The sequence below is a fragment of the Triticum dicoccoides genome, chromosome 1B, assembly GCF_002162155.2.
Source record: "Triticum dicoccoides isolate Atlit2015 ecotype Zavitan chromosome 1B, WEW_v2.0, whole genome shotgun sequence".
In the NCBI taxonomy this organism is placed as follows: domain Eukaryota; kingdom Viridiplantae; phylum Streptophyta; class Magnoliopsida; order Poales; family Poaceae; genus Triticum; species Triticum dicoccoides.
The window spans coordinates 42,783,388-42,797,535 of record NC_041381.1 but is presented as its reverse complement, the minus strand read 5'-3'; the positions used below and the strand labels follow the sequence as shown (position 1 = coordinate 42,797,535).

General features: G+C 46.5%; 1 pseudogene; it reads right to left on the bottom strand.

Annotated features, from left to right (window-relative positions):
• Positions 1-8,785: 8,785 nt before the first annotated feature.
• On the bottom strand, positions 8,786-13,398 carry LOC119350072 (annotated as a pseudogene).
• Positions 13,399-14,148: the final 750 nt, after the last annotated feature.

The following is a 14,148-nucleotide window of genomic DNA, read 5'->3' as shown; positions in this document are numbered from 1 at the left end:
CGAACACGCCAGCAAGAAGGCCCCGAAGGAATTCAGGGCCGAGGACTTCTAGGCGAAGATGAGGCTCAGGGGCTCGGTCGCGGTCCGTGCCTCCCGTCCGCACGGCAGCGGCCAAGCCGCCGTCGCTCGTCGCCTACGATATTAAGGTAGCCCTGTCGCGTGAGGCCAGGCGTGTTTCCTGCGAGCCCTGACACCTGGAAAGATGCGTAAGGGTGTCGCACGTGGAAGCAGACTCGCGCTCGAGGCCAGCTGCGAGGCACCGGCAAGAAATGCAGCGCCGCCGCACACGCCCGCGGGCCCTCAAGGTCGGGGATCTTCTCCTAAGGCGGGTCTCCCCTCAGGAAGGGCCTCCAAGGGTGTCCGCTATATGGGGGACCCGCTCAGGATTGCCATCCCTCTGGACATGGTAGCGTTTGTCTAGAGGCAGGGGACGGGGTCCCTGCCCAAAGCGCTGGAGGCATCCAGCCTCTCCAAAAGTTCTACCCGTGACACTCTCACATAATAATGAGTGGGCATTAAACGCCTGGAGTCTCCCGGGGCATCGACCTGCGGGTCCGGGGGGCTCCCACCCATCCGTGGAAGGCCCAAAGCTCTACGTTGGCACACGAGTCTGTCCACCAATGACTAGGCCCACACCAAGTGGAGGCCCCATGCTCCGTGCTAGGGGAAGAGTGAAGACTGAAGACTAGTATAGGTGCCGGACGTGACCGTTTTTGCCTTTTTTCAACCAAATTTGCAGTCTTCTCGGGGCAAAGTTCAAGTCGTTGGGTCTTCCTTCTGCAAAAATGTAGAGTTTTGGAGTCTTGCATCTTTTTCGGAGGGGGTTGGTCTTTTGTTCTCTGAGTTGCTTACCTCATGTTCATATGTAGGCAAAAAACTGAGTAGCATACCTCCACCCTCTTCCATTGCCAAAAAATAGAGGAAATGGAGTGGGTGGGTATATACAGGGAAACCATTAGTCCCGGTTTGTGTATAAAACCGGGTCTGATGGCCTACCATTTAGTCCCGGTTCCAGCCACCAAACGGGACTAAAGGGGCCGCGCCAGGAGCGAGGCCCTTTAGTCCCGGTTCCTGTCTGGAACCAGGACTAAAGGGGTCAGACGAACTGGGACTAGTGCCTGCCGAGGCCCGGCCGGCGTCCTGGCCTCACGAATTGGGACTAAAGCGCCCATTAGTCCAGGTTCGTAACAAGACCAAGACTAATGGTCTGATCTGGCCCGAACCAATGCCCGGTTTTCTACTAGTGGAGGGAAACATGGTAACTAGGTAGGTGATCATTGTTTCGAAGAGGGAAACATGCTGCTGGATACTGATGTTGATTGCAAGGAAGCCATGACATTGTAAGTTGGTTAATGGAACAATTTTGAGCTTACATATATTATAATGACATCTTTCTTGGAAATCGCAGTGGTAGAGAATCTGTTGTTTGCATAGGCAAAAAATTATAGAGGCCAACATTGGCCATAACATCCCCTTTCGCTTTTAGAACTGATGATGCATAAGAAGAGGCAAACATTTGTAGGATCGAAACCATGACCTTGGGCCTCTCTGCTGCCTCACTATTCAAATTTAGTTTTTCTTTGTAATAACTTGGTATTTTACCACCTTAAAGATGGCCTACAATTCAGTATCATATGTTCTAAAGGTATATTTTTTTTGTCGTATCGCTGCTTTAGTATTCTTCGTTTGAATAGCTTGATCAATAGTGCAACTTACACCATGGGCAATCCATGTGAGATGACACCATTGCTAATACATCTCCTAACGAGTGCACCTTTTCCCTCTCATAAGGAAGTAGCATACACCATGGACAATCTATGTGCTATCCTAGTAGGAAGTACTGAGCCCCCAACTAACACTACTAGGGAAATCCTTATACACAGAATCTTAGCAGCAACGCGGCACAAAATGAAGCGCTACTGGTAATTAGCAGTAGCGCGGGTTTTTAACCCTCGCTACTACTAAGTTGATAGTAGTAGCGCGGGTTTTTAACCCTCGCTACTACTAAGCGGTCTCTACCGTGCCCACCGACACATGCCATAGTAGTAGCGAGGGGTATAAACCCGCGCTACTACTAAGTTGATAGTAGTAGCGCGGTTTTATACCCCTCGCTACTACTAAGTACGAGGTAGGTGAAGCCGCCATATCCTCGGCCGAATCCCCATCTCCTCCCCCAAATCCCTCCTCTCTTCCACCACTCTCTCCTCTCACTTTCCATACGCTCTCACATGGACCTCTTGCCCGTGCACCCATCCTCCTTCATGGCGCCGAAAGAGGCCGCCGCCTCGCGCCACCGGCATCTAGGAGCTCGCCGGTCTTCCACCGACGTCTAGGAGGCCGCCGCCCCGCGCCACCACACCGGAGCACCTCGCCACCGGTGACTAGCTCCGCTGCTCCCTACATCACCTTCCTGTCTCGCTCGGTTTTCCTTTTCTCTCTCGCCCTCTGGTTTGACTCACCCTCCCATGTCCTTGCCCGTACAGGTCATCGCCATGGATGACCCGGAGTTATCTGGCATGGTCGGGAAGAGGAGCCCCACGCCGCGGCCTGGCTCTGCCATAGAAACGGGCCCTCTCCAACAGCCACTGCTGGATCCGGTCTTCCGCTGTCCGTTCATGCCTTCGGCGACGCCACTCATCGCTAGATCTTACCATTGCTGCCATTGACAGCACGCACGGGATCGAGATTTTTTTTGTTTTTGAAAATAATAGCAGTAGCGCGGGGTATAAGACCTGCTACAGCTAATTAGCAGTAGCGCTGTTTGCAACGCACGCTACAGCTAACCATGTATAGCAGTAGCGTGTGTCAACACGCGCTACTGCTACAAGTTAGCTGTGGCGCCGTATCAGTAGCGCGGGCACCCGCACTACTGATACACCCAAAACCCGCGTTGCTGCTAGGCTTTTCCGTAGTAGTGTAAAATCGTGGAGCATTCCGTCCGAATCATCAATGGTGGACCCTCTCCTGGATTCATAAATTTGGTCAGGTCGAGAGCGCAAGACTTTGACTTTACTTCCTGGAGATGATGAATGAATCTCAATGCCTTTTAATTATTTACATCTCAGTGCCCAACCCGATTATTATTTGAATGTATTGAATTTCTACAGTTATATGAAGATCCAAATTACAAAAAAAATTAGGTTACGAGGGGATATCCCAATGGACAGGGCAGAAAGCTTGTTCAGAGGGACGATGCCCATGGGTGACTGCGGTGTGAGCTGGTGTTGTCCCGTCGTGGCAATAGGGACGCGGAGGCAGGGTGGAGGTCAGAGACGGCATGGGGAAAAATTATGACGAGCAAAGCAGTGACATTGTATAGTAACACGGTCATGTGTGTGGCCTATGGGCAGCTGCGACGGGTAGCCATCGGAGCAAGGATAACGACGCATACACACATGTTTATGGTGCTAGAGGCCACACGTCCAACCAGGCATGCGGGTGGTACGTGTCTGGTTGTCAACATCGGATTCCGAACGGTCCGTTGAATATATAGACAATAGTTTTACTTTACAAAATATTCACGACATAACTATGTGCTCTTCTATCAAGTGTTATATTCATATGCAACAGCTGCCTCAACGGCTCACACTTTTGCAAGTCGTCACTTAACACTTCATATGATAATTGGATCAAATGCAGTCATATGTCAGGTACTTGTTTGATTGAATCTGAAATTCTGTTAGAAACATAACAAACCACTTAGATATACTCCATCCATTCCTACATATAGGTCTTTTTAGAGATTCCAATGTGTAGTACATACGGAGCAAAATGAGTGAGTCTACACTCTAAAATGCAACTATATACATCCGTATATAGTCTACATTGGAATCTCTAAAACTTATATATAGGTACGGAGGGAGTATAAACCATCCATATGTGCAATAAGGAGAATTGTCATGTTTTTGCAGTTCTTATGTCGTCTGATCAAATTTTCTTACCGCATATTTTATTTTAGATGCCACAGTAAAGAAATTGTTCTCAGACTTAGACGATGCATCCATTCGACCTTTTTCTGAAGTCTAACTAGCATGCAAGGTGCTCTCACGGGTGTAGGTTTGTCCATTGGCAATTGACATCATAACCGCACAACACAGTTGAAAGCATATTGCTTATGATAGGACCTAACTATTACCAATGATTTATACTATCAAATGCAGTGTCAGTGAATGGTGTTCCTTTATCATGGTTGAAGGTTGCATGTCTTCTGCTAGGTTCATTGATACTTCTCGGTATGTACTTGAATTTTCCTTACCTAACTTTTTAGTGGCTACTATTCTCAATGGACAGAGATAAGGTTTATGTGAATTGTTGTCGATTCACTCAAATACATGCATGTCCATCCGCTCTGCCAGATATAAGGAGCAAGAAAGAGTGGGAGGAAGGGTGAGTGGAGGAAGGGCGAGATGGAGATATATAGAGAGGGGAAGAGTGGAGAGATAAGGTTTACCTGATAATTGTTGTCGAGTAACTCAAATACATGCATTGTAGCCCGTAGAAACGCACGGGCATTCTACTAGTTATATGTAACATTTGAATATTCTAATACACATTCATATGGAACGTATTTAGGTTGTTGATACCTAATGATCAGTCCGTTCATCCTTCCCATTATGCTCTGGAAAATCTGAGAAATTAGAAAGCTAAAGTTTTTCACCATCTTGACCTAGACACCTCAGACACGGTGACTAACATCATCCATGAACCTAACCCTATGTATGATCTCATAGGTTAAGATAAAATGGTCATAAAGAACATCTTGGTGCCTTGGTGGTCTGTGCCGTGATTTTCTCTCCTCACAGAAATCTTATCACTGTAAACTCTCTTTAGTTGATAAAAATGAAAACATTCAAGTTTCGTTGATACGAATGCAACACTAGGGTATTTTGTTTTCCAGTTAAACCAAACAAATCACAATGAAAAACTCGGTGTATATGGTCCTGTGGACACACTCTCCATGATTATTCCGGTGGTTATTTTACCAAAAGCTAGTTTGTTAAAAAGCAAATAAACCCATTTCTCATGTCTAATCAGGGTACCGTAAATTCTTAACCTAATAAAAATATTCAAGTCTTCCTGCTATAGTTGAGGTATCGCTAGCTCTCTATATTCTTCCTGGACTATGAAATAAATGATGTGACAAAATTTTGTTAATGACGCTGACCGACTAGCTGCATCCTTTGTCTATGACTTGGTGAAAGTCAGTCATCCATAGGCAGTCTCCACCCAAAATTACAAACTTAATCACATGCCCAGACCCCCTACTTGATGTGGTCCATGTTTGGCTTCTTAAGAATATTAGTCGGTAGGGGCTATTGATGAGATGCACATGCCCTTGCTAATTACTCCCATGCGCTACCCGAGTATGGAAATTGTCGTTGGCCTATTGTCTAGTCGAGTAAACTGTTACTGTGTACTAGCTGATGCATGCACCAATGGGAATAGCAAAAGAAGAAAAGGAAGACGTGTAGACATTTTTTAAGCGCATGGGCTGGTTCATAGCAAATCATAGTCGTACAATTAAACAGCACAAGATGCAGCTGGCAGACGTGTAGACATTTTTTGAGCAGGTGCTAGCTGTAGAAAAGGAACGATGCACGCGGACAACTCTAGTATATATACGGATAACTGTATAAGGCTGAATGAAAAAAGTCAGCAGTAGGAGAGAGCTGGAGGATATGGGTTTCTCCGAGGTGGTACAATGGTGGGACGAGTGGCAGCTCCGTGTGCTCGTCCTGTGCAGCCTCTTCCTCCAGTACTTCCTCTTCGTCGCAGCCGGCATGCGCAAGCGTTGCATCCCCTCCTGGTTCAGGTTCTTCATCTGGCTCGCCTACCTGGGCAGCGATGCGTTGGCCATTTACGCCCTCGCCACCCTCTTCAACAGCCACAGGAAGCAGGAGTGGACGTCCACACGCCGCGGCAGCTCCAGCCTGGAGGCGCTATGGGCGCCGGTGCTGCTGGTGCACCTCGGTGGTCAGGACGGCATCACTGCCTACAACATAGAGGACAACGAGCTGTGGAGGCGGCACGTCCTCACCGCAGTGTCCCAGGTTCTTCCCAATCAATGATCTGCTACCTTTTGAGTTAATTCTGTTTATAAACCTTTAATTTCTGCTTCCAAAATGGTGTGCACTTTCGTTGTATTTACAGTTTACACCTGATCCTTTTCACCAAATTTGTTGAGACTTGCTAATCTTGAACGTCAACTATACTTCTTTACCAGTTGATGCAGTAAATATGTGATGTGATCTGCTGTACATTAATTGCACTCTATCTAGTGTTTTATTTTTCTTCTTGACCCAAATCATTAGGTCTATATTTCGCAAACAAAAGATGAAGTTGTTAGATCTATATATGCTCGGCCAACTCATCCATCTATCACTTCCTCAGGTCGCCGTAGCCATCTACGTCTTTTGCAAGTCATGGCCAGGGGACAAGAAGCTGCTGCAAACTGCAATTATCTTCTTCATCTGTGGCATAATCAGGTGTTTGGATAAGCCATGGGCTCTCAAGAACGCCAGCATCAACAGCATCATCGGCAGCTCCAGCACAGACGAAGATCATGGTGGCACCATTTCGCTCGACGAATACATAGACCAAGCAACCAAGTGTGTTTTACACGCAAAACAGAGGAAGAAAACAAGTACATCTGGCGACAACAAAGCGATGAAGGAGCCCTACCATCTATTCGAAGACCTGGCATACCCGTACACTGTCCGGCTGGAGAACCTCAAGTACATGGTGGAGAACAAGCAAGACGAAGCGCATGGGCTGGTTCAGTCAGGTCTCTCCAAAACGTTCGACCGGCTCTACACCAAGAAACAAGTGTACAATGTGCGAAAGATGGCGAGGAATTACCTCCGTAATCACGTCCACTTCAGTCTCGATTATCTCGGCGGGTACCTACGGTCGGTGACCGTGTACCTATCATTCGCTGCCATCGGGGTCTTCCACAAGAGCGACAGAGAAGCCCAGAACGGCACCGATGTCAGGGTTACCTACACCATGTTGTGCTGCACTGCCGCGCTGCAGCTCCTCATGACCAATGGACTAGTGATACTGTTTCTCCATTGGTGTGTGCGTCGTTTGGGGTTGCAACCGTGGCCTGAACAGGTCGCCCAGTACAGCCTTGTTGGGTATTTGGCCCGCAACAGGAGGCATCCTAGGCTGAGGAAGCTTGCCACCATGCTGGTTTGCAAGGACTACCTCGACAAGCTATGGTGCATGGAGTCGTGCAAGTCGTCATCGTCCCGCGCCATCACCAAGCTCGTCCACGCCCATGTCAAACAAGGGTGGAGACGATGCATCAAGGACACCGCCACTTACAGGGCCTTCAACGACAAGCGGGGCCAGGGCACTCTCCTCCGTGAGAAATGCACGGACCTGGAGTGGAGCCTGAGGAGGCCGTTCGACGAGAGCGTCCTTCTGTGGCACCTCGCCACGGACCTGTGCTTCTATCAAAGGGACGTTGCTGGCCAGGGGGAGGACACGTCTCCTCAGCGCCGCTGCAGCAGGGAGATCTCCAACTACATGGTGTACCTTATGTTCGTGAACCCGGAGATGCTCATGACCGGCACGAGGCGCAGTCTGTTCCGCACAACCTGCCATGGAGTCAAGCACATGCTCGATGACGGCGACGACAAGACCCCGCTGGAAGACAGAGAGATGATGAAGAAGATAATCCAGCAGCTGGAGAAAGGCACACAATGTCCAGGTATCATTCTTGAAGCTTGGGAACTATCCAAGTCCCTCGTGGGTCTGCGTGACAAGAAGATGTGGAGGGTGATGCAGGGGGTGTGGGTGGAGATGCTCTGCTTCTCCGCCGGCAGATGCAGAGGGTACTTGCACGCCAAGAACCTAGGAAAGGGCGGTGAGTATCTCTCCTATGTCTGGCTGCTCCTGTCGCACATGGGGATGGAGACCCTTGCGGAGAGGGTGCAGAGAACCGAGCTGCCGGAAGAAGGAGACACCGGTGCCGCCGCGCCGGTACGAACATCTATGGTGATGCCTATCGGGGACGATAGTGTGTGACAAGCAAATGGTGCGCTTGTCTAAGTGTGGGCATTGTTTTGTCGTGTTTTTTCACTGTTTGCATCACATTTTTTTTTTAGTTTGGTTATTCGCGAGTGTATGCCCATGTTTCCTACTACTCCTTGTTTGGAACTTATTTTTTCCTTATATAAGTTGGCGGTGTGTACACTCCCTTGTTCCGAGAATCTAAAAATTCCAACAACTGAAATAAAGTGAAATTATACTGGTTGACTCAAAAATTCTTTCCGTTCAGCCGATTTCACGTAGGCAACGGATGTCGACCTAAAAACAGAGAACACCAACGCTGCCCCAACCTGGAATCAATCAGTGTTGGGCTTTGGATCGAATAGCCTTGTAATACAAAGCCCTATAACCAATAGCCACTCACCAGCTGTCATCACACAACCACCAACCGCACCCCCCTCATTCCCATCCTAACCAACGCGCCTCCTTTTCGAAAAGAAGAAAAAAACAACGCGCCTCCACAGCAAACGAAAGAAACAGGAGGAAGAGGATTGATGGAGGACAAGCACGAAGAAAGGTTGCAGATCAGGAAATCAAAAGGAAAGGAGAAAGCGGAAGAGGGGAGAATGAATCAAGACAACAGGGCAGAGAGATGGAGCGGGATACTAACCCAGGTTGGTAAAATATAAACACCCACTTGCAAGACAAAATCCTGATGATTAATTAGAAGAAATACGCAATATCAACCAGATGAAAAGAGACACTGCTGAGATTGGTATCACCCAAAAGAAACAAAATGCAAAAACTAAAGATGGATAAATTTCAGTTTTAACAAGGAATGGAGGAATGGGATTGGTATCATCACCCAACAAAAGGTAAGAAAATGAAATAAAAGAGGAACATGATGAATTCTACTAATAAAGAAAGAATTGGAGGATGTAGTGTTACCTTACCGCAGAAAAACTTAAGCATCTTCTGACTGAAACTAACAACCTTTGAATCTTTGCAGGAATCGGAAAACAATGCAGCACAGGGATCTACGTCAGATAGTTCTTCGGCACGAATACTCCCTGCGGCTTTTCTTCTTTGTCACCTCTGTAACGTCCTTCCAGCTCATATACATAATTTGCAACGACCTCCATTGGATTGTGCGATTGACCTTTCATGATTGGTCTAGCAGATCTTGCGTGCATGCTCCTTCCTGAAACCTGCAGGTGTCTATTTCTTCAGTTATCAGCATACCGCTTTGTCCAGAAGTTCTAACTCTACCGCCAATATTTCATCCAACCATCTACAGCACATCGTACCGCTTCGCCCCAAGCAGAGGAAGCAGTCGACGTTGATTCTAGATCGAACGGTCCCAGCTCCTCTGTGGGTCGCTGTTTGAATTCCGACAACAACCCCAGCTTTTGTTGTCTACTTTTCTGCTTTATATAGGAAGCCCATCTTATCTCGGTTAAACCCTAGATTCCGTGTTCCGGCTGGCTCCTTATATGCGTATCTGAAAGAAGCTAGAATCCTACAAATCACTGACTCAAGCTAGCTACTTTCCTGTCTGAATTTCATTTCTGTGATGTTCAAGTTCAGTTAACTCTGAACCTCACAAGCCCCCGCCAAAATCAAGCCAACAACACACCAATTTCAAATACATTGCCTTCTGGAGGTACTACTACCATCTTTGCTGATCACTTTGTAGTTGATTCGCCGTTGCTAACGATACCAGCATTTATTTGCTTAAGATAATTGAGTTTCTTAGACAGAATCCAGTTGACAGGCGGGTTTCTCTTGTACTGCGCCGAGAGGATGTCATAGTAGTGACGAGGCAATTAACAAACGTCTTTTCTTTACCTTCTCTAACTGCATGCATGCATCATCCAGATGCAGAGGTTGGAGGTCTTCCTCCTTTTCTAAAAAGAAAACCCTTCTCTAACTGCATCTAACGTGGACATCATTGATGCTAAAGTCATATACTAATCCAGCAAAAGAGCCTCCCAGTATGCCAACTATCAACCAAAAAAATCAAGATTCCAGTAGCAGAAATAAGAGGTAGATACTGGGAAATCAGGAAATTTAGCTTACAGTAGAACCGCGACTGCGTGTTGTCGCTGGCGCGGCGGGTGCCAGATCTGGGGCAGCAGGTTGGCAGCCACCGCCTAAGTGCTTGTCGTAGAGAAGAGTGAGAAGCGAGAGATCGTGGTCCCACCATGCTGACCGTCCACTGAGTTCACCGTCTCTACCTCTGCATTCCACATCGAGGCTGAGACCTCGTGGTAACTTCTCAAGCCATCTTGCTATCAACTAGCAAATTCATACTTACTTTTAGTGCTCAGAAACTTACAACCGCAGTTAAAATTAGTTCACTGAGAGAAAATAAACTAGAAACGAACCTGTACAAACTGGTTTCATCACAGGTAATTAAGTGCCCTTGAACAGAATAAAACAAATATTCCATCGAGCTGTTCTGATGCAGTGATGCTACAATTGCAGCAAATAGAGTGGTCAGAATGAAATTCATTAATTAATATGACCACATATGTTTGGACAAATAATATGCAGAGCATACCAAATTCCTTACCTCAGTGTGACCAAACATCTACCTAAAGTCCTGGACTAGCCAGAAGATGATATCAGTGCCTCAGTTTTTAAGCAGAGCATTTTTTTAGGGAACTTAAGCAGAGCATTTGAGTTCAGAAGGGTTTTTACTCATCCAAACATTTCAGCTGAAGTAAGCATATCATAATCCTCAACGTCATCATCTTTCTTCATCATTCCAGTAAGATCATCAAGATTCTCATAGATGCTAAGATAATCGGGGTGTTTCTTGTCTTGTACAAGAAATAAGCTTGTCTTGTTCCCTACTGTGACCCAACTACATCCCGGAATTTTTGTTATTCCATTTTCTCGCATTGCTTCTCTGGCTATCTTAGCTTCACCAAACTTACCAGCTGCAGCATGTAAGCTTGAAAGCAACACATATGTAGACGAGTTTTCTGGTTCCAACTCAGCAAGTTTTTTTGCTGCAACTTTCCCCCTTTCTTCATCCTTGTGCATTCTGCATGCTAAAAGGTATGTCGCCCAGATCACACCATCAGGTCTGAAGGGCAACTGGTTAATAACTTCTTCAGCCTCTTCAAGAAGACCACCTCGCCCAAGGAGATCAATAAAGCACGCATAATGATCTACTCTGGGCACTAATCCACAGACTTTGTTCATATAATTGAAGTAATGCCGACCCACAGAAATTAATCCAGCATGAGCACAAGCGATTAGGACACCAAGGAATGTAACTTCATCAGGCTTTATCTGTGACTCCTGCATTTTCTGAAAAAGCAGAAGTACCTCATCAGCATAACCATTCTTTGCAAATCCAACAATCATGGAGTTCCATAACATGATGCCTTGCTTGTTTTCCAACTGTTTGAAGGCTTCAAAGGATGAAGTGATATCCCCACACTTGGAGTACATGTCTATGAGGGCACTAGTTGAAGTTTCATAAGAATTAAATCCAGATTTAATGATGAGTCCATGTATCTCTTTCCCATCGTTGAGAGCTGTCATCTCAGAACAAGCTTTGAGAATACTAGCGAACGTCGCCTCATCCGAGTGAACATCATAACTGCGCATTCTCCAAAATGATAGCAATGATTAAGAACTGTAACCATTTTGAGCATACCCTGAAATGCTAGCTGTCCACTCATGCAGGTTTTTGTGATCTGGCATCTCTGTCAAGAGTTTGTCGGCGTCCTCAGGCATTTTCGACTTCAAATATATCCGGATCAGTGAAACACCAAGCGAAGAATCATTATGCAGAAGACCAGACTTCAGTGTGTAACCGTGGGCTTGTTTGCCAACAACCGAACTGAGAAGTCCAGTACAACCTGACAGAATGCTTGAAAATGTAAAGCTGGAGGGCTTAAAACCATCTCTAAGAAGCTGCTGAAACAACTGCATAGCTTCATCATCTCTATTGTTCTGCACAAGACCTGCAATCAGAGCATTTACTGGGACTATACTAGTTGCATCTACCTGTGCCAAAACCTTCCTACAAGATTCCACATCTCCATGCTTTGAATATAAATCAATCAGAGAGCTACCAACAGCATCATTTGAGCAGATACTATACTTCATTGCTAGGCAGTGGATTTGCTTTCCAGTCTCAGTAGCTCGAATATTGGAGCATGCATTAACTACAGTAGCAAAAGACACCTCATCTGGTGTTATACCATCTGCATTCATCAATCTGAGAATACTGATTGCTTCTTCTTCTTCTCCATTGTGTGCAAGTCCAACAATAAGGGAATTCCAGGACACACTATCTTTGTAAGGAATCAGACTGAATAGTGTTTTCGCATCATCTATAGCTCCAAACTTGGAATACATATCTAATGTTGCATTAGCAACAAGCAAGCTTGCATGCATGCAATTCTTGATTGTCCCACACTGCACCTGTCTTCCCAGGCAATGTGAATCCAAGTACGCACATGCACCAAGAACACTGACGAAGGTGAACTCATCAGCCTCAAGACCAAGCCTCATCATATACCAGAACATCTGGATGGCCTCTTCTTGTTGCTCATTTCGAACAAGCCCATTGAGCATCGCATTCCACATGAAAATGTTCTTCTCATGGGAGAAATCAAACACATACCTTGCCTCACCAATGCAGCCACATTTTGCATAAAGGTTGATCAGGGAGCTACCAACAAAAACATTTGCATCCAAGCCATGCCTTACTGCCGAAGCATGAAACTGCCGGCCTTCAACAAAAGCCATCACATTGGCTGCTGCGCTTAGCATGCTCGCAAAAGTGGACCTACTGGGCCATAATCCCTGCCTCTTCATATCCTTATACAATCCAAAGACCTCATGCTCCATCCCATTCTGTTGCGCATAACTGGAGATGACAGCGTTCCAAGAAACCGTGCTCGGCGCTGGCATCCTCTTCAGGAAGGTCCTCGCATCATCCAACCTACCCAAGCTTGCAAGAGTGGAAATGACGGTGACACAGGTCACTTGGTCCGGAGATGATCCCATCTTCACCATCCTCGAGAACAGAGACAGTGCTTTCTGATATCTTCCAGCTCGGTGGTACCCAGAGATCATGCTCGCCCAGCACACGGTGTCTGGGCATGCAATTCCGCCGAACACCTTGCGGGCGTCCCCCACGCTGCCGCACCTGGCGTACAAGTTCACCAGCGCCGCCGCACAGAAGGCACCCGAGGAGAACCCGGTCTTCACCGCGTTGCAGTGCACCTGCGTGCCGCTGGCAAGGACGCCCAGCCTCGCGCACGCTGACAGGACCGCTGCGAGGTCGAACTGGTCCGGCCAGCCACCAGCAGAGCACTTGACGCGCTTGAACGAATCGAGAACCGCTGTTGCCGGAATTGCCCGGACCATCGTCATCGAACCTCCCGAACGAGCCCGGCCGATTGAAGATGCGTTTGGTTCGGCTGTGGCTTAACAGAAAGGAAAGTACCTGTGGGAGAGCAGCCATGAGCTGTGGCTGTGAGTGTAAACTAAACACCCTGAATGCGCCTAAGGACAGGAGGGATGTTTAACAATAAGGATTAATAAAATGTTGGTTCTGCTATACATGACCATATTGTAGCTAATTAACACATAACCAAGTTTTTTTTCATAGAATTTCCGAGTTGATCACCCTACTATATGAAAATGAACCTTTCACACTTTAGGTAGAAAATAGACGTGTGCATTGCATGAGATACAACCTCAGAACAGTGTGACCGCACAGATTGAAGTCAACTTTTCATCAGAAGTAGAAGGCACCAGATAAGGAACAATTCAAACAGGCGAAACAGTGATTAGCATGAAATTGCAAATTACCAATTAATAACAATTATCATCAACAGTACAATATCACGTTGAAGCACAGGCAAGAAATGGTACGTGAAATTTTAGAGCACTTGCACCCAGGCCCTGCTATCCTAGCTCTTCAATATCGCTTTAAGATCCGTGCGACACAACTAAGTTTCTACATGTAATTTTCTTTTTTTTGCTTCTCCCACATAGAACATATCTTGAAGTTCAAACCTATGCAGGATGGCAAAGCTTTCTAACTAGAATCTAGGATAAATCTTTCAGAATTTTTTGTCGGGCATAAATACTAAAAATATGATTTTTTTTAATCAAACA